Genomic DNA, 20,140 nt, shown 5'->3' with positions numbered 1-20,140 from the left:
GCCGGTTCAAGCCTCACTTGATGCAGACTCATTTAAGTTGAATTGCAAAAAACATGACTCAATCTATTCCGTTTCCATGGCTCTCTCTCTCTCTCTCTTCAATCTATTCCGTTTCTATCTTCAATCTATTCCGTTTTCATGTCTCTCTCTCTTCAATCTATTCCGTTTCTATCTATCTATCTATCTATCTATCTATCTATCTATCTATCTCTCTCTCTCTCTCTCTCTCTCTCTCTCTCTCTCTCTCTCTCTCTCTCTCTCTCTCTCTCTCTCTCTCTCTCTCTCTCTCTCTCTCTCTCTCTCTCTCTCTCTCTCTCTCTCTCTCTCTCTCTCTCTCTCTCTCTCTCTCTCTCTTTCAGATGGTCGGCCATAGCTGAGTGGTTAGTGAGCCCGCCTAGGGAGCCAGAGGCTCTGGTTGCCCCAGGTACGATTCCAGACCAGGTCAGCAAATGTGTCAATGAAATTTGTCCCTGAGCAAGACTCTTAACCCCTAATTGCTCACAGGCCCTCATTGGAAACAAGACCGCAAGGACTTTCATGAACTGACCTGTTAAAGGAATTTTCTTTCTCTCTCCTGGCCCCGTATTATCGCTGCTTGCAGCTATATTTTTGAATTGGAATCCTGACATTTTTATTTTGCTATTTTTGAATTGGAATCCTGAAAAGTAACATTTTTATTGTCTCCGCCAGGCCGAAAGGCATGGCGAGAGAGTATGTTTTACCCCCTGTCCGTCCGTCCGTGTGTCCGTGTGTCCGTCCGTCATTCGATCTGTCTGTGTACAGCTAATCTCCGGCACCATTGGCTTGCTCGCAGCCAAACTGTGCACACACACTCCCTGGATACCAGAGCAGAACCTCTGCCCCAAATTGTTCACAGGGGCCTGTTATAGCGCCACCAGGAGGCCGATTTGTGCAAAACACATTTTTTGACAGTACTCCTACAGATTTTGTCCAAAAATCCCACAAATGGGTACACAGTATCTCTATAGTCATTAAACGAAACGGGTCTTTCAGATTTCTCAAATTCCATCCTGATTGGCTAAAAATGTCTTCCAAAGTTTGCAGGAGTACACCGTTTTGAACAAAATGCCTCAAATCATGAACACAGCATGCAATTTCCGTGAAATTTTGCACGCACATTCCCATTAGGCCGAGGAAGAACTACCATTTGAACATTTTCAAATCAGCCTCATGGTGGCGCTATAACAGGCCGATTCGTGTTTTTACCTATAATTGCACCGATCTGTGTACAACTTTGTATGCACACTCCCTATAGGTCAAGGAAAAACCTTTGCCCTGCATTTTTCACATCTGCCTTTTATAGCGCCACCAGGAGGCCGACTTGTGTAAAACACATTTTTTTATACTACTCCTTCCAATTTTATCCAAATTTCACGCAAATCGGTACACATTATCTTTATAGTCATGTGATCACAACGGATGTGTTTGATTTTTCATATGCCATACTGATTGTTTAAGATTGACATCTAAAGTTTGCATTATTAGCTTGTTTTGAACAAAATTCTGCAAATCATGAACGCACCGTCCAATTGCGCTCAAACTTTGCACGCACATTCACACTATGTTGAGAAACAAATGCCACCCTTTTTCATATTGGCCTGTTATAGCGCCACCAACAGGTCTAATTGAGCGAAACACATGTTTTTAACAAAATGCCTCAAATCATGAATGCAGTCAGTGTCCGATTGTCGTGCAAGGCCTAAGAAGAAACGGCACCCTTTTCACGTTGGCCTATTATAGCGCCACCAGGAGGCCACAATAGCCTACCTGACCTGGCGGAGACCTGTGCTCCGAGGAGCACTTTTTCTAGTTTAATTTCAAATGCATTTAGTTGTAGGTACTTATGTTAACTTTTTTTAAATCTCTCAAGAACAGATTCAGAGCTGCACTACTGAATCTGTCGGGAGCCCCGTTCAGAACGTGTGCGCGTTAGCTTATAAGTGGGCGTGCCTTCAGATCAGGAAGCAGGCCGCGCTTTACCCATATCAAATGTAGCGGGCGGGATTTACGTCTGTGCGAAACTCATTTAACAATGGCGTCCTCGGAGCCGACAAAACCACTAAGTTAGTAACATTTTAACTTGTTCTTTCATCATAGAGAACTGTGGAATGTGGGCTGCCTTGTTGTTTAGACAGATTTGGTTTAGACAACAAAACAAAAACGTTTCACGACATGTTGACTCTCTTACTTCGAAGAACGAGTTATGACGAGACATCGTCATAACGCCCTGGCTGCCAAGAACAACTTATGACGACTTTTGAAAACGAGCCATTTTCGATGCGCGATCACTACACAATGGCGACTTATTACACAATGGTGACTTGTTATTGTTCCAGGCGTTAGCCAGGACCATCCATCGTCGTGCACGCATGCATTGTTTACATAATGGGTGCTCGTCGTCGATTCTACAGCTCTAAACAGTGCAGAGTTTTATCTGTGTCCGAGAAATCGCTGTCAACTAAGTTACCCATTGAAAAAACACCTCTCAAGGAGGTGTGTCATTTCCAAATTACATGACCTGCTCCACGTGATGTCATTAACTCCTGAAAAACAGACTGGCAAGACTCCAAGGTATGTTATTTCTCCTCTTTCTAATTATTTAACATGAAGTAGTGTGTGAGTCAGGTGTGGATTTATTTAATGTCAACAGTGTTACTACATTATTGTTATAAATAACTTTCAATTTCAATTTGACTCAATTGTATATCTAATATTTAGAAGAATCTTTCTGTAAAAATGCCATGTGGTGTTTGGTGAAAGGCTGCCATGTTTATTTTAGACCTGAAAACAGCAAATATGTCAACTATGTTACCTGTCAATTATGTTACCCTGTAAAGGTAACTTAGTGGACTAAGAGTAACATAGTTGACAACATAGTTGATTCTTATAGTTTTCAGGAGTTAATTTACTATTCTAACTGTACAGTAAATAAAAACACTGTTTCCCATAAATATTACACGGTAAACTTGTTTTTCAGAAAAAATGCCACGGTTATCTGCTGCAGAAAAGCAGCGTCGGTATCGTGAACGGCGAGATGCCGACCCTGCAAAAAGGGAGGCATACCTAAATAAAGGCCGGCAAAATCGGAACGAGATGAAAAGAGAAGGAAAAGTTAAGACTGTGTCTGATCTGAGTGAGAGAGAGAAGCGATTAAAGAGAAAGTTCTGGAGGAGAGCCCAGCAAGAGAGCAGAGGCAAAAAGAAACGGGGCTCTGCTATCGCCAACCTCACCCCACCCATGAGTCCTGACAGTGATGAACAACCACCTGTTCCACAACCAGGAACATCAAGGCTATGTAGAAATTAAACTGAAACAGAACAATGACTCATGAAACATTAATTAAGATTAAAATACAAAATTCCATGGTGACAATTCATTATTTTAAACAGGAAATGTGAAAGTTGCAATATTAAAAGTCTTTGAATAATGTGTTTCATCATTTAATTTCAGACAGAGGCTTCAAGGAAGAAGGGTGAAAGGAAGACGATACCAAAAGATCTACATTGAGAATCAGAAACTCAAGAACAAGCTTAAAGCTCAAACAAAAACTTCGGACAAATACCGGAAGCGATATGAACGGTTACTGTGCAGTGTCGACTCTCCTAACAAAAGAACAAGAAGGATGCTTGGAAGAAGTCCAGTCAGTACTGATGTGCGGAGAACTCTGGTCTATCATCATGCACTGCTGAAAAGCCTTAAACAGAAATTCCGTAGTACTGCACAAAAGAAGGCCAGGCAACTGATATCCAGAATTGTATGTGGAACAAGAATGAATGACATACTGTCATGGTGAACAGAGAGTTGGCAGTCGCTGGATGTGTGTGGGATGCGGGTTTGTGAGGGCAGGCCATATTGTGGCATGTGGTGGATTGTTGGTCTGTGTGATGCGTGTGATTGCTGCTATGTAGGTGATGTGGGAATGTTTCCCCACATCACCTACATCATTTACATACATTGGGAATGTATGTAAATATGAGCAAATGATGGTAGTGCAGATGAGTGGATAGGAAATGGAAATGAGTGGAATGTGTGGATGCAAATGATGCTAACAAGTGAAAAGACAGAAGAGTTCATTGTTATTGTTATATAAATGTGGGAAATATGGGCAATGTAGGTTCACATACAAATGTAAATGTTTTGATCACCCTGTTACTGGCAAACGTAAAGTGAAGGGTGTTACTACGTTGTACCGCAACCAATGTCATTGTGACAAAACCTTGAGGAGAGATCTTTTAAGGGAAGGATATTATGTTATATGTTATATATATGTTATATATTATATATGCATTTATTATTTTATCACTGTGCAGCAGGAACCAGCTAACGCAATTTTCAGCTTTGTTTTTTTTTATGTAAATCAACTCTATTGAAAAATTGAACCAATGAAAAGTATTAAAAAGCGCCTCTGACAAAACTTCCCAACTCCATTGGATCGTCAAACTGTCCGTCAAAACCATGCAACTCGCCTCCTCTCCTGCTGCCGTTGTATAGCACAGCGTACATAGACTATTTACAAAGTAAATAGTCTATGTACAAAAAAGGCCGATGAGTTAATGTATGTTTTATAATATTATAATTTATATCTGAAAAGTAACTAGCAAGTAAAGTTTTCAACTAAAAGTAGTGGAGTAAAAGTGCAATATTTGCCTCTGACATGTAGTGGAGTAGAAAGTGCTGGAAAATTGAAGACTCCGAATATGATTACAAAATATACATTATGCACTTTAGCCCTATACATTTTGCCCATTCACAAGTAGCTAACCTACGACGCATTGTGAGCTTGTACATCAGCTGTTTGCAATATATATATATATATATATATATATATATATATATATTTTTTTTTTTTCTTTTTTTTTTTTTTTTACTTTTGTCTATTTTTGGTACTTGAAGTACATTTTTATACCAATATTTTTTGGAAATCCAGACAGTTACTTAACAAACAATTCCTATATTGCAATATTGACAGTTTTACTTACAAAAAATAAATTGAGTATTTTTCCACCGCTGCATATAATTGTGCTATGAGGACAGGCTTTTGGTTGCGCATGTTTGAACATTTTTGTGTTTATTAAGGTTTAAACAAATCATGTTGGCACGTATCTGTATGCATTTATCAAGTGTAGGCCCTTGTAATTCTTTGAGAATCAAATGATTCCATCATTTGTTGTCATGTAAACAGCTGCGGCTCAAGACTGTGACTGCGGACCGGGCCTGTCCATGGAGCACAACCGTGGATTTCTACTACACTACACTATACTGTATATTATCGTAACATTCTTATATTATACCATTATATACTGCATACACATTATTGCTGTACTATATTATATTATCATATACTATCTTACACTATTATATTTGCTACTATTGTTATTGTTACTACTTGTACTGTATCTCTTTCTGCCTCTCCTCTGTCTCTCCCTCTCTCTCTCTTCTTTCCCCCGACACGGTCGAAGCAGAAGGCCGCCACCCTAGAGCCTAGGGTCTGCCTGACGTTTCTTCCAGTTAAGAGGGAGTTTTTCGTTGCCACTGTCGCAAAATTGCTTGCTCAGGGTGGGATTGTCGGGTCTCTTCTCTACATGTGGTGTCTTGAGACAACTTGTTGTGATTTGACACTTTAATGAAATTGAATTGAATTGAATTGAACAGTCATTACCTACAGTTATGCTTGATGTATGCTACACATAGTGTGTTGCTCCAATGTGCGACTGTTGCGTGTGGCCATGACATGTATCATTCACTCAATCATTCACTAAACCCCACTGTCTCTCCTCTCACTCAGGCTGGCACACCTGCAGCTGATCGGTGATTGCTGCCACCCCAATCAAGGCACTATAAAGCCAGCCAGATTCAGTCTTTCTGGAGACACAGACCCAGCAACACCTCAGTTCCCACACCTTGTTAATTTTGGCTAAAAGGCCTTTTTAAGTATTTTGATAACTTTAGTTTGGCCTAGAGATGGCCGGCAGTTCCCTGTTTTCGTTTAGTTTTTAGTCTAGTAGTACTGTTTTGTTAGGCAGGGAGGGGGGAGCAGCTTCGGCGTCCCTATAGGGGGTGGCCTGGTCCCCCTCCATCATTAGTTTGTCGGCATTTCCAGGCCTCCTTTTGGTTCCTTCATTTTGGTAAAGTATTATTTGCATTTAGTTTTCATTCTGTTTACTCCCCAATATGTAGATTTCTGTTGTGGGAAGATAATAAATAACATTTAAATTTTTGCCAATTTGTGTGGTGTCCATTTTATGTTAGGGTCTCCAATTTTGAGCCATTGGTTTTGTAACTTGTGTGGAGACCATAACACGACAAAGACTTTTATCTACTAGTAATGTAAAACTTGCGTTAATTATCATGAGTGGGCAATCACAGGCTTTACTGAAATGTGTAGCAATGTCCAAACTATTTACCATAACACTGGCATTCAATGACGAGGCCAACGCTTACGTGACAATGCTGTGAATGCTAATGATTGGTTGTCTATTGTTGGCCAACGGTACAGCAGATGAAGACGTGAAGATGTTGTTTGGTGTCAGCAAAATGACAAATTCTGCAGATGTGCAAGTGTCACCCCTTTCGCTTCCAGAGGCAATAACCCCAAGGGCGAAGGATTTCAGATGCAATGCGTCCAATTTCATAGTAAGTAGGCCACTTATTACTAACATGTGTTGTTGGTTATACAGGCGTTTGGCAAACGTTTGTTAGCTGATGATTAATGTATTGTATGTTATTGTTTGTTTTCTTCAGTATGCGTGCAAGGATGAAAGAGTCCAGCGCATATCTCTGCGTGGGCAGGGATTTAAAGTTTGTGCAGACGGCATAAATATCATTGCAAGCTGCCCGAACATGCCACCAACACTATAGTGGCTCCTCCGGGATTCGACGAGGAGATTAACCAGCTCCAGCAGCAGTTAATAGAGCAGGAACGTCTCCTGGACTTGCTGTCTCTACAGCTGCTTGCATCGCAGCGCAGTCACACATGGCTGACCACGACAATGGCGGTTGAGAATGCACGCTACCTGCAAAGCATTCCAGGTGGATGTCATAACCGCGTTCTTGTTTAAAGCACGACAAAGGTTTATCAAATAAATACTCGTACATCCAGGCATATAAACGATTTCCACATAACATTGCAGTTGTGTAGATGTACTCATTCTTAAAAACAACTTAGCTACTCATCAGAAATTTACGTGAGGACATGTGTTACACTAATGTCTAAGAAGTGCATGGGACACTGTGATGTAATGTTGTATTAATGAGAATTATTGATATTAATACTGTCTCAATGTTAACATAGTGTAGATTTCCTTAAAATGGTCATTAAGTTCAATTGTGCTGTATATCTACTTTATTTGAGTATTTCCAATTTGTGATGCATTTGCTTCTACTCTGCTACATCTTAGAGGGAGATATTGTACATTTACTCCACTGCAATTATTTCAAAAAAATAGTTACTAGTTACTTTTCAGTTATACATCATGATATTATGAAATATACTTTAATGTACTTTACACATAGACTATGTGAAAATAACCAATCTGCAACCTCACACAAGGCGTAGTTGTAAAGTAGTAGATCTGCTATTGTGAAATTGTAGCCTACTTTAAGTACATTTTCAATTGTGGCCTTTGATTTGTAACAGCTACAGTATTTCTATATTGCACTATTGGTAGGCTACTTATACTCAAGTCAAGAATTTGAGCACATTTTCCACCACTGCAAAAATATGTACCCTAAATGTATAGGCTATAGCTCTGTAGTGCTGGGATAACAGCAAGAATGTTCAATGTGTTGAAACACACATTCATGTGATGTTGCGTCTTACCATGATTATTATGGGGCTATGGAAGTGGTCGCATACACTTATCACTGACAAGTAGTTTCGAAGTAGTTCACACGTCTATCTACCTATTTTGTGTTTACATTGTACCACATTCATGAGTTGTACATGCCTAATGTGTTAATGAATTGCTAATGTGTGACTGTGTGCTTTCGATGTAGGTATAGATGCAGATGTCCAAGTGCAGGAGGAGGTGGACGTCGATGGACAAAAATAGCACTCTGACGTGGTGTTGTGTGCTGTGTGTGATGGTTGGCCATGTTGTGCTCTGTGTGTTGTTGTTTTATGCCTTGTACAACATTGTGTGGCATGCAATTTCATTTAATTAAAAATGCATATAAAACCTGTGTCCCACTCAGTTCTTCTGTACTTGTAAATCCATTAAGAATTGCACAAAGTGAAAGCAATGCATAGATGCATAGCTGAGTAACCTTCGCACATGTACATGACAAAACGAAAAGGTAACTGTCTCCCATCAGAAAGAAGTGCATAATTAAATAAAAAAAAGAAAACAAGAAATGTCACTTAAATGGGTGTTGCAGAGTCCACTATCAGCCAAAGTCGAGGCACAAAAATAATTTGGAATGCTCTGCTATAAGTCAACAAGGGGGTGTGTGTGTGTGTGTGTGTGTGTGTGTGTGTGTGTGTGTGTGTGTGTGTGTGTGTGTGTGTGTGTGTGTGTGTGTGTGTTTGTGTGTGTGTGTGTGTGTGTGTGTGTGTGTGTGTGTGCGCAGAGAGAGAGGGATACAAGCAATGCATGATCTAAAAATCCAATGTTAGGCAATACCTTGCCTTTATGATGCAATGCAGTGGCTAACCACATGTTTTGCAAAAATGTAGCACTGTTACAACTTTTAGACATTAATGCTACTGTCAAATGAGCATTAAGGCAGTCTGCAAACACTCCTGTTTTTGCCAAGACACTCAATTAATTTGACCATTTCTCCTGGCCACCTCCTTTCCACAAGTTGCAACTTCTTTTGTCCTGTTTTGGGGGATGTCGCACTCTTGGCGTGGCAACCCACCCCTCACACACCTCACTGATATAAAGCCACAGCCGTTTATGCAAATAACCATTGGCAGTGAAGACGACTAGTAGACATCCATTGAAAACAGTGCCATAGTGAAATGGCACTTTACAACGAACCGTTTGAACTGGAACCGTATGTATTTCATACAGCATACACCGAACATGCTAAGGACTTTTCACGTCATGCGTCGCAATTTCTTGTAAGTATATATATATATATATATATATATATAGGCAAACTCTACTTCTACAATGCTGTGTCAAGGCTTGTTGTGTGTGCAACATGTTGAATGCAGTAGGCCCATTGTTGGAATTGTTTTCTTCAGTATGCATGCTGGGGAGATACCTTGGAGCCACCATGTTTGCCATGTCAGGGCTTCAACTTGTGTGTAGAGGGGCTACGGCTCATTGGAACCATGTCTCCGACGATGCCTCGTCGCCTTTTTGAACTGGAGATGCGCCATGTCGAAACATTGATTGTGGCAAAGGAACGTCAACTGGATGAGCTCACTGGACAAACTCAACACATCTGCGCGCACCGAGGCCTGGGTAAAGGCACAAATTGCGAAACATATCGCTATCCAAGCCATTGCAGGTACATTGGGTCGTGTTTTTTTTACAGAAGTAGCCTACACACAGTCATATAACAGCACCAACACGCTGAAACCCTTTGTGTCATATTTGTAACTGTGGCCTACTTCACACCTATGTTTTCTCTGTTGTTTTTTGTCATAGCTCAAGCTGTAGACGGAGTGGATGTCTGAAGTGGATAACAGCCAATCAGGCATACCCTGGACACAGTCATAGGGATTTAGTGTGTGTGTGTGTGATGTAACACAATAATTCTGTAATTAATAGTATTCGCTGGCTGTTCTGTGCACAGCATAACATAATGATAACAGTTATTGTGGCCAACAATATTTTGTGAACATAATAATTTTGTAATTAACAGTATTTCCCCTCTGTTCTGTGCATTCCAATAAATAGTTACTCAACATTCTTTGTTCACTTTCTGCAGTATGCAATTACAGTTGTGATATCCAAGAACAACAACAGAAATGTATTTCTCTACCCATGCAAACTGTATGAAGGTGTGACACATGCCATGGGCCTATAAACACATTCCAATGACACTGAAGCAATTTACATTAGCACCTTATCACAGATGGACATGCAAACATGTGCTATACACAAATAGTTGCAATAATGACACGTTTACAATTGTTTTTGCAAGTTTTTGCAAACTGAATAAGATAGGCCTACTGTCGTGTAGGCCTAATGTTGACATAGTGTGTTATGCACACTATAAAGCGGTGGAAAGTACATTTACGTAAATACTGTACTTATGTTACAAAATAAAAAAGCTTTTCTACTTTACTTGAGTATTTCCAATTTCAAATATCTGTACTTGTACTGAATATTTTTCAGATATAACCAGCCACTTCAATCCTATTAATGAGAGATAGCCGGGAGAGAACATTAATGGATGAAGGCTGGTGTGTGTTGGACCGTGGGTTAAATGTCTGAAGGCTGGTGTGTGTTGGACCGTGGGTTAAATGTCTGATCCCCTGGTGGAAATGCGCTCGCAGAAGCGCTCGTATATTTTGAAAATAGCAGATCTACAATGCGACCTGTTGTTTATATATTTTCTTTTGGGGGATTTAGAAGGTGTTTTTAGAATCATCCTCAGGTCTAAATGGGTTAAGATAATATTACTATCATAATATGACGATCAAACAAGTTAAGAGTTGCAGGAGGTTAATCTACCACTGGTGTAAACATGGTCTCCGTAACATATTAAATATTCTGCTATGTTAAATGTTTTGTTTCATAATATGTGGAAGAAGCCATTACTGTTTATAATCCGAATAATCCGTTTATGATCCGAAGCTCCTTTGATTAACTGTGATTAAGAGAGGAAGTTGTCTGTCAGTTACTACATAATTGACATATGGCCTTACATGGGAATGAGCATTGAGGTACAGCAATGTTGCTTCTAAGATAATAATCTAAATTAGACAGGTCGCGCTTCCTTTTCAATAATTCAGTGGTTTATGTGTGCCAACTACTTTTCATACGGGAGAAGCCCTACACAATGTGACCAGTGTGGAAAAAGGTTCATCCATAGCAGTCATCTCCAACTCCACCAGAGAATTCATACGGGGGAGAAGCCCTACCACTGTGACCAGTGTGGAACAGCATTCAGCAGAAGCAGTACTCTCAAACGACACACGCAAATGCATACAGGGGAGAAGCCTTACAACTGTGACCAGTGTGGGACATCATTCAGCAAAGCCTTACTCTCAAACGACACAGCATAATTCATACAGGGCAAGCCTGGCAACACTGTGAACATTGTTGGAAAGGGTTCAACCAGAGGGGTCATCTCCAACGTCACCAGATAATGCATACAGTTGCAGAAGAGAAACCCTACCGCCGTAATCAGTGTGTGAGAGATCTACACCGGTTGCTATGACGGAAGTGTTCAAGCCGTAAGACTCGATCTGGAGAAGAACCTCCACTGCTGGGAGCTGCCAGTGCACTTAAAGAGCCATGTGATCAACATGGTTCAATACATGAAAACTGTACAAGGTTTCGTGAAGGATTTTATTTTAATTTATGTTATTTTAATTTCCTAACTAGGCCTACTGTATTCACTTCTCTCTTTATGTGTGATATTTAGTTTCTATTTACAACTTTAGTCACTTTTCTTTGCATTTACATTATTGTTTGTTGTTATCTTGTAGATGTTATTTTGAAAAGTTTTAGTTTTACTGGTATATTACCGCAGAGCACACATAACTCCGGTGGTAGCCGCACTCCACTGGCTACCATGGCCGAGGACAGGATTCTTGGGTGGGGGGACAGGTTTTTCGAAAGTGGGCCCCCCCCTATGCCCATGAGGCGCGTCCTCGCGCACGCGTGAAGCATGGTGCATAAAAGCATGGATTTACATTTACAGGTTTTAAAATTCTTATATTGCTTCCCACTGAATTATAATATTGTCTGCTCCAGATCATGTACCTGGGTGCAGCAGCCAACAATAAAGCTTCCACTACACTTGATTTCTTCTCGGAGGCAGTGCAAAAATATGGCTTTCCATTAAGGTAAGCCAAACAAATATGTGTGGCCCACCATGCTAGTTATTGCTCAATGATTTTTGCATTACTACACTAAGTTGATTAATTGCCAAATTAAGCAAATCGTATACTTAAATTAATTTTCAACATAAACCAAATCACTATCTGTCTAAGGTATGTTGCTGCTTAAATGTATAGTATACTGTACTTAATCACTCCACCATCTATTCTGGTAAATAATTAGGATGATTTGGCTCATACTATTAGGTATAACTTTTGTCTAATGACTATGTATTTGAAAAGTTGTTAAAGTTTAGTGTTGAAAGTTATGTGTTATGTATCTTTTTTGTCTTTAAGTGTGATATATTTTCTTTTAGAGTAAGAGGTGAGCAAGGAGTCGAAAATGTTGCCATTGCGCGAATGATGTTCACCATCAGGGGCTGCGACAGGGGCAGTTTCATGTCAGGAAAGAGTGTGCATAATCAAACGTGTATATATAATATTCAGATGTTGCCTCAGTCAACCGGAGTCATAATTTGTGAAAATGATACTGAATAAAATTGAGGCTATTTGATCATGTATTTGATAGGCTAACCCATTTCTTTTTTACAGAATTGAGCGTTTGTGGCGAGATGTTTGGAACGGCGTTACAAATGTGTACTACGAGATTCTTCACAGCCTTGAGGATGAAGGTGTACTTGATCCTGATGATAGCATCCACCTGTACTGCGCCCAGTATGTATTTCTTCCACGTCTGCAGAAGGATCTCAATGTCTTCAGGATGGCTTGGGATAATCACCCTTTAAGGACCAAGCACAACAGGTCTCCACAACAACTGTGGGCATTGGGACTCCTCCACAATCCTGTAGAGCCTGCACAACTGGCAGAAGTACCATTTTTATTTTTATTTTAAGCAAACATAGTATACTATTAATAAGCATTTGGGGTATTTTTGTTTTACCAATTGCAGAGAACTTAAAGCTTAAAACCAAAACCAATTAAATGTATGCACAGCATATAACTTACATAACAAATTAATTGGCCTATGTATAAGAGTTACGAAAGAGGTTATAAATGATCTAATTGGGGAATTAATTCGGTTATTTATTAATTTCTTATAATTTTTTTCTGTTTTTTTAATTCATTTATTATAATTTTTTACCTCAAAACATTTAGTCGGGTGTCTTTGCGCGATTTTGTTCCCCTTGCCAACTATTTCAACGATAACGATGTCCCCCACAGTCCAAATAATTAAAATAACATATATATATAACAAAACGAGTCGGCCGTGCAGCGTAACCACCTAGAGCCAATGGACACCATTTTGCCAAGCTTTGAAATGGACATCTTTGTCAAGCAAGTGAAAGACGAAGGCCCCGCTACTTGGGACATTATTTTGAAGGTGAATGGAGAGTGCAAGACTTACTCCCAAGTCATTGCCTTGCTACAGAACAAGGCGGACGAAGACAGTTGGAAGAAGTGATGACCTCTGAGCAGGGCATGCCCAAGCCAGTGCTCAAACATGCCACGTGCTGGCGCTCAGTCCAACTGGCCACTCTGTGAGGGCAGCGAGCTCAAAGTCTACACCGGTTGCTATGACGGAAGTGTTCAAGCCGTGAGACTCGATCTGGAGAAGAACCTCCGCTGCTGGGAGCTGCCAGTGCACTTATAGAACCATGTGACCAACATGGTTCAACACGTGAAAACTGTACAAGGTTTTGTGAAGGATTTTATTTTTATTTTATTTTCCTAACTAGGCCTACTGTATTCACTTCTATCTTTGTTATTCACACTAGACCATACCCGGTCGGCGCAGCGCATCCGTGGGGGGATATGCGCACATGATCTGGCAACCTGGGAGGCAGTTCGTCCCATAGCTGGGCAGCCCCGTAACCATGGCGACAGTGTTTGACACAAAAACGCTAATAAGAAGCTGAGATTTGATGAAATTGAAAAACGGGCTTCACAGTTAAGTTCAGATGGTAATGGTCAATGGCTGTGAGCAAAATCAGAGCAATTGGTCCAGCCAGTGAGGAGAACCGGGTGTCTTCACCACCACTACAAACGCACAGAGGTTACTGGAATTATAGTAGGATGGACAAGGTCAATATAGACAATACATCACTGGAGCAGTTGGCTCAGGATACCATGAAGCTACAGAACAATGTTGAGGAGAAAGAGTGTGCCCTGCAGAACATGGAGAGAAATATGCTAAAATGTCTGGATTGTTTATGATGAGCTAATCCTGACTTGGGAACAGTCTTTGGAACAGGCAATCTGAGTTTGGTGGCTTCCTGTTATGATGAAGATGTCCGACATAAACCGGAAATCTTTGAAGTTCTGACCAAGGCAGTGGCGCAAGAGCAAAATATGTGTATCACTGTTGAGGAGCTACTCCAGCATGAGATCACAGACTCAGACTTTTTCTTGGTTGACAAAGATGGTTACTTGAGAAAGAGTGCCAAATCACAACTTGGGACTGAGTTGCTGAAGTTGTGCCCACTCATTGATCAAAAAGGGCCAGAAACCTCCCCTCAAACCCATGCAATTATCATAGACTTCATGGCCTTAGTGAGAAAGGTCCCCTTATGGAAGCTTGAGCCACCCGTCAAGACATTCCATGACACTTGTCTTGCCTTAACATCTACGGTCACCAAAGCTGGCCACAACTGTGATGAGATCCACATTGTTTTTGCCAATTACAGAGAGGATAGCACCAAGAATGGAGAGAGGGAGAGAAGAGGAAAGTCAAAAGACATGATTGTCCTTGATGTGATATCAACAAAGCAACATATTCCAATGGTATTAGAGAACTTCTGGTCGTCTTCCAGCAGCAAAACTGCTTTCCAGGCATTCTATGTTGAGTGGCTGACCACCAAAAAAGATACCAAACCTCTACACCTTGGTATATTACCACAGGCATGGATTGTGTCAGAGGGGTGTGCTTCTCCCTTCCCTCGGCTCAACTGCACACATGAGGAAGCTGATGACAGTATGATGTTCCATGTGCAGGACATTGTTAGTCACCAGACAGGACCTACATCCCTGACACTGTCATTCGGTGACACAGACGTCAATGTTTGCCTGTTATACCACATCACGGTTAACTGGAGAAATATTGGCCTCCAAGAGCTCTGGCTGATCCGCAATTCAGGAGTGATAAGGTCAGTATTGCCACTCCATGATGTATGCAAAGCACTGGGAGATAAGCTTCCAGTGTCTCCCAGCACTCCATACACTTACTGGATGTGATACTACGAGCAAGATATTGACGTGCAGCCCTTAATACTGTCCGCAAAGCAGACTATTCCACTTTGATCCAGAATGTTGAATGCCCACAACTAGCGGAAAGTTCTAGAGAGATGGCAGAAACATTGTTGGTCAAGTGTCTCCAAAAAATGTACTTGGAGACATTTGAACTGGCCAGGTGGCAAGACACGGGAATAATCAAACAGAACAAAAAATATTTCCCAAGCCAAACGAGGGTCGATTTTTGCACAATATCCAGGCAAACATTGAGAGAGCAACAGCTGATCCTCAAATTGATGTAGAGCGTCCCTGGATAAAGAATTTGAGAAGCGAATTGCCATCAAAGGCGCCCTCCAAAACCGATGATCAATTCACCATACCACACCCTATCACCAGAACGTCAGAGAGGATTGTTGCCTATGACCGGTTCCATCAGCGAAACCAGAAACGGAAGGAGGAGGTTCTCAGAAGCTTGAATTTGTCCAAGGCTTTACGCACAGAAGTTAACTCTTCCGCTGCGGAACAGGTCAATGCACAGCTCAAATCCCTGTTGTACTCATAATGCGAGATGAACGAGCACAACTTCAAGTTCATGCTGCGAGTGCAACTGGAGATGTCCAACCTCAAGCGCAATGAGACGCACAAAAAACACATGGAGAAAGAGTGTGGTTGTCGGCTAACAATTGGACCCATTGGAAGCTTAATGCCGATCGAAAATGTTTGGTGTGCCTACTATTTATGCTGTAATTGGTGTATTAAGTGTAATAGTGTACTAGGTGTAATAAGCAATACGTCTAATAGTGGTCACATCCACCCAATTTAACCCAACACCTCCCCCTAGTTTCTGTACCTCAACCCATGCCCTCCACCCACTACCTCCACCTCCACTTGTTGACAGTCAGAGTTGATAAGAATCAAAGGCTGCTTATGGCTGCTGTGCATATCCTATTGTATTTGCATAGACGCCCTACAAAGCCGCATGCACCACGGTGGATTCGAACCCACAACCTTTGTGGTGGTGGGCAGGGACTTTACCACTGCACCATCAGGTAGTTCTTAAGCCTGACAATTGCTCGGCGGCAATTTATTTTCTTACTCTGTGGATACATTAGTGCCCTGCATGAGTAAAATCGCAGTGACTTCAGACTTCGGTTCTCTATTTACTCTGATCTTACACTTTGTAAATCACTCACTGTGTCTGTTAGAGTGTGTAAATTGAAGGTGAAGCCGAGGGTTTGTAAGAGAGCATCCATTCTCTCCATCATTAAATCCACTCCTCTTTCAGTATACATGTCATGTACTTCACATCACATTAACAGTCCAAAACCATTGCAGTTACTATTTAGTCACAAGAGCTTTCCATTGGGTAAAATGTGTGTGTGTGTGTGTGTGTGTGTGTGTGTGTGTGTGTGTGTGTGTGTGTGTGTGTGTGTGTGTGTGTGTGTGTGTGTGTGTGTGTGTGACTGCAATGTGAGAAATGTGTCTGTGCTGACACACACAGCGTGTTATGGTGACCTGCGTCCAACCTGCTGAATACATGCACAGGGAACATGACCAGATAAAAGCCTGTGCTCACAATGGAGAATGGTTGACAGCAAAATGTTGCAAAATGACTGCATCGAAATGTGTGGTTTGGGATGTGATTCCACGTGTCTAATTCTATAGCTGTCAGCTATTCAGGAAGATAATGTGCAGGGGTGCTATGCAATGGAGTGTGTGTGTGTGTGTGTGTGTGTGTGTGTGTGTGTGTGTGTGTGTGTGTGTTGTATGAATACGAGGTCATTACTTCATGTAATGATGTGTGAGTGTGTGTGTGTGTGTGTGTGTGTGTGTGTGTGTGTGTGTGTGTGTGTGTGTGTGTGTGTGTGTGTTGTTTGAATACGACGTTACTTCAAGTAATGATGTGTGAGTGTGTGTGTGTGTGCCCGTGCGTGCATGCGTGTGTGCGTTTGTGATTGTGCGTGCGTGCGTGCGTGCATACGTGCATGCATGCGTGTGTCCGCGTGCGCGCGCGTGTGTGTGTGTTGCATGAATACGAGGTCATTACCTCATGTAATCATGTGTGTGTGTGTGTGTGTGTGTGTGTGTGTGCGGGTGCGCGTGCGCGTGTCACACTTGTTTCCTCCTCCATGCAATGGTTTAGGATGAAAACAGGTGTCTTTTCATTCATCTTGTGAAAAACTTGCGTGGGTGATGTGACCTACTTTTACTTTTCTGCTCATATTTGTCATGTGCTGATGTTATGAAAACTCCAAAGCAGGGGGTGGCAGACAGTGGCTCAGGAGGTACTGTAGAGCGGGCGCTTGGGAATTTGAAGGTTCCTGGTTTGATCTCCGGCTCCCTGGTGAAGTGTCCCTTTAACCCTTTAAGACCGGGAATGACACGCATCTGTGTCATTTTCCGACTTCTTTGGCTATTCAAAAATTTCATAGCTCGTAGCGCGGCACCGAGTGCCGCGCTACGAGCTTGTAGATCTGCTCTTTTTTTTAAGAATCGTGAAAATGTTTTGCAAATCTTTCAATATATATATATATATTTAAAGCAAACATTTTTAACTCAATTATTTGCTTCTGGGGATTCTACTTGTCTTCTAAATCCTAACAAAAATCCTAAGAAAAAACTTATGTTGCTACAATTTCAGGGGGTTTCAAACTTTTTCATGTCAAGGACCACACAAAAGGCTATGCGTTAAGACAGAAAACACCAAAAAGGTCATTCAATACCTGGCACACGTTGCTTCCTCCCACAAAGGAAGAAAAGACCACAACATTCCTCCAGAGTCGCCTAAACCAGTGAAACTGGTTGCCAAGACTGTGAAATATGACAACTCGTCACGTTTTGGGAAATTCATCCGGATCAACTTTGATGTTACTGGCTACATTGTGGGGGCCAACATTGAAACTTACCTATTACCGTTAAACTTACCGTTAACCCAGATACGTTAGTATCTGGGTTAACGACATATACGTTAGTATCTGGGTTAACGACATATACTAACGTATCGTTCCCAGCATGCCTTGAGCCGCACGCAGACACTATCCTTTATTGTTGTTATTTTGAGTCGGGGCGCGAAGCTTCAATCAGCATCCATTGTTCCGGGCCTTGATTAGCGGTGTGGAAAAGGCACAGCTGCTTTCAAAGTTCAGTCATTAATTAGTAATTAGTAAATGACAGTCAACGCGGTCATTAGTGTGATTTAGAGTGCCAGTTAATGACGACAGGTCTTTTGCACACCAGTGTCATGAATAAACCATCTGAGAATGTATCGAAGCTCTTAGCTACTAGGGGCGGGAAGATTCACTTATCTCCCAATTCGATACAATCACGATACCTGGGTGCCGATTCAATATTGTGATTGCGATTCTATGGTCATTGCTATTCAATAGTAAAATATATCGTGACCCCCCCCCCCCCCCCCCCCTATTTTTTTCCCCACACTAGAACATTTTTTTTAGATGATAAACAAGAATGGGAAACAAGAGAAAAGTTGAATCATACACTTCTAGAGACTGTATTTCTCTACCACGAGTCATATTTCAGTCATACTTACCGCTAGGTGAACAACCCCCATGCTATTATATTCCATTTTGTTTCTCCAAAATGTCAATCCACAATACACACTTTAAATCCATTTGCATTTATTTTTTTTCTCCAAAATGTCAATCCACAATACACACTTGAAATCCATTTACATTTATTTTAAAGGCATTCGGCAGTGTCGACCCTTACACTTAAAAGGCTAGTTAAATAATATTATTTTTGAGGAGCAATTGTCAGCCTGCTGCTTTGGACGGGTTTAGACTGGCAGCCCAAATCCAGCCTAAATCATATCTATTTCGACCTCACTCTGACCGTCACTATGCCCTCATCTTCTACCTATTATCGAGACCAAATACCAACATGCCCACATGACCCGAGGAGGCGGTCTCACCTTTAAGCATGCCCGGTGAGAGCGGCTCCGCCTCTTTGCCTCTCTCGCCTCATTGAAGAGACCTGCAGGGTGGGGTAAGTATCCGTTTGAGATAATATACCTACATTGAATAAAACTGCTTTTGCTTGTGCTGGTAGTTTTCGCCTTCGCTGCTTTGAAACCCGTACACTTCGGTGCAGGCGCCTTGCGTTCCTGTGGGTTGCAGTGTAGCGTTCTAAAGTAGCCAACTGTGTTTTGTTGTTTTCTAAAGCTACGGTAAGACGCCGTTGTGTTACTTGTTTTGTTTGTGCCTACAGGGTTTCCTTTCAGGTACGTTACCTTTTGAGTTCTGCCTTTGCGGAACGGCCGTGATTCGGCTAACTTTATTTTTATTTTTTATATAGTATTATGGGAGGCATGCGTTAATCCAACAGACCTTTTCTCCGACTATGTGGCATCCGCGTGCGGTTAGGGTTAGGGTGCGGGTTTGGTTCGGGTTTAGTATTGAAACGTCGGAGCGCTGCGCTGTCGGAGGAATGCGCTGTCTAATTTATTTACTCCCTGTGTGTTCGCATTCAGTTACTCTTATTAATTCTGTTCCCTCGTGCGTCTGCGTGCGTTGTAGTATTATTTCACGTTGCTGTTTTGCAAGCGTTCATTCATAAAAAGTCAGCAGTGTCACGTGACTTTGTTTATTTCCCTCAGACCGCTGTTCGCAGCAGGTGTTTTTTTTGGGTTATTTTTTTCTTCCCCCTCGTACGTTCGCGTGCAGTGAGTAGGTGATTTATATATATTTTTTTGCATATTGCTGGCCTGGTACTAAGCTGTTCGCAGCAGGTGGGCTTTTTTATTGGTTATTATTATTTTTTCCCTCTCGCACGTTTGCGTGCAGTGAGTAGGTGTCTATTTATTGTACAGTATATTGTGGCCCTTGTACTGCGCTGTTCGCAGCTGGTGGGGTTTTCTTCTGTCCCCTTTGAACGTCCGCGTACTGTGAGGTGTTGTATGGCAATACT

General features: G+C 41.5%; 1 long non-coding RNA gene across 1 annotated transcript; it reads left to right on the top strand.

The window, feature by feature from the left end:
* The first annotated feature begins 11,898 nt into the window (after positions 1 to 11,898).
* On the top strand, positions 11,899 to 12,847 carry LOC311056842. Its single transcript, XR_014601913.1, has 3 exons — positions 11,899 to 11,992; positions 12,343 to 12,453; positions 12,578 to 12,847. It is a non-coding gene; the product is annotated as an uncharacterized lncRNA (long non-coding RNA).
* Positions 12,848 to 20,140: the final 7,293 nt, after the last annotated feature.

The sequence above is a fragment of the Gymnoscopelus microlampas genome (genome assembly GCF_963454915.1).
Source record: "Gymnoscopelus microlampas genome assembly, chromosome: 12".
Taxonomy (NCBI): domain Eukaryota; kingdom Metazoa; phylum Chordata; class Actinopteri; order Myctophiformes; family Myctophidae; genus Gymnoscopelus; species Gymnoscopelus microlampas.
The sequence above is the reverse complement of the archived record's forward strand: the minus strand, read 5'-3'. Positions and strand labels throughout refer to the sequence as shown.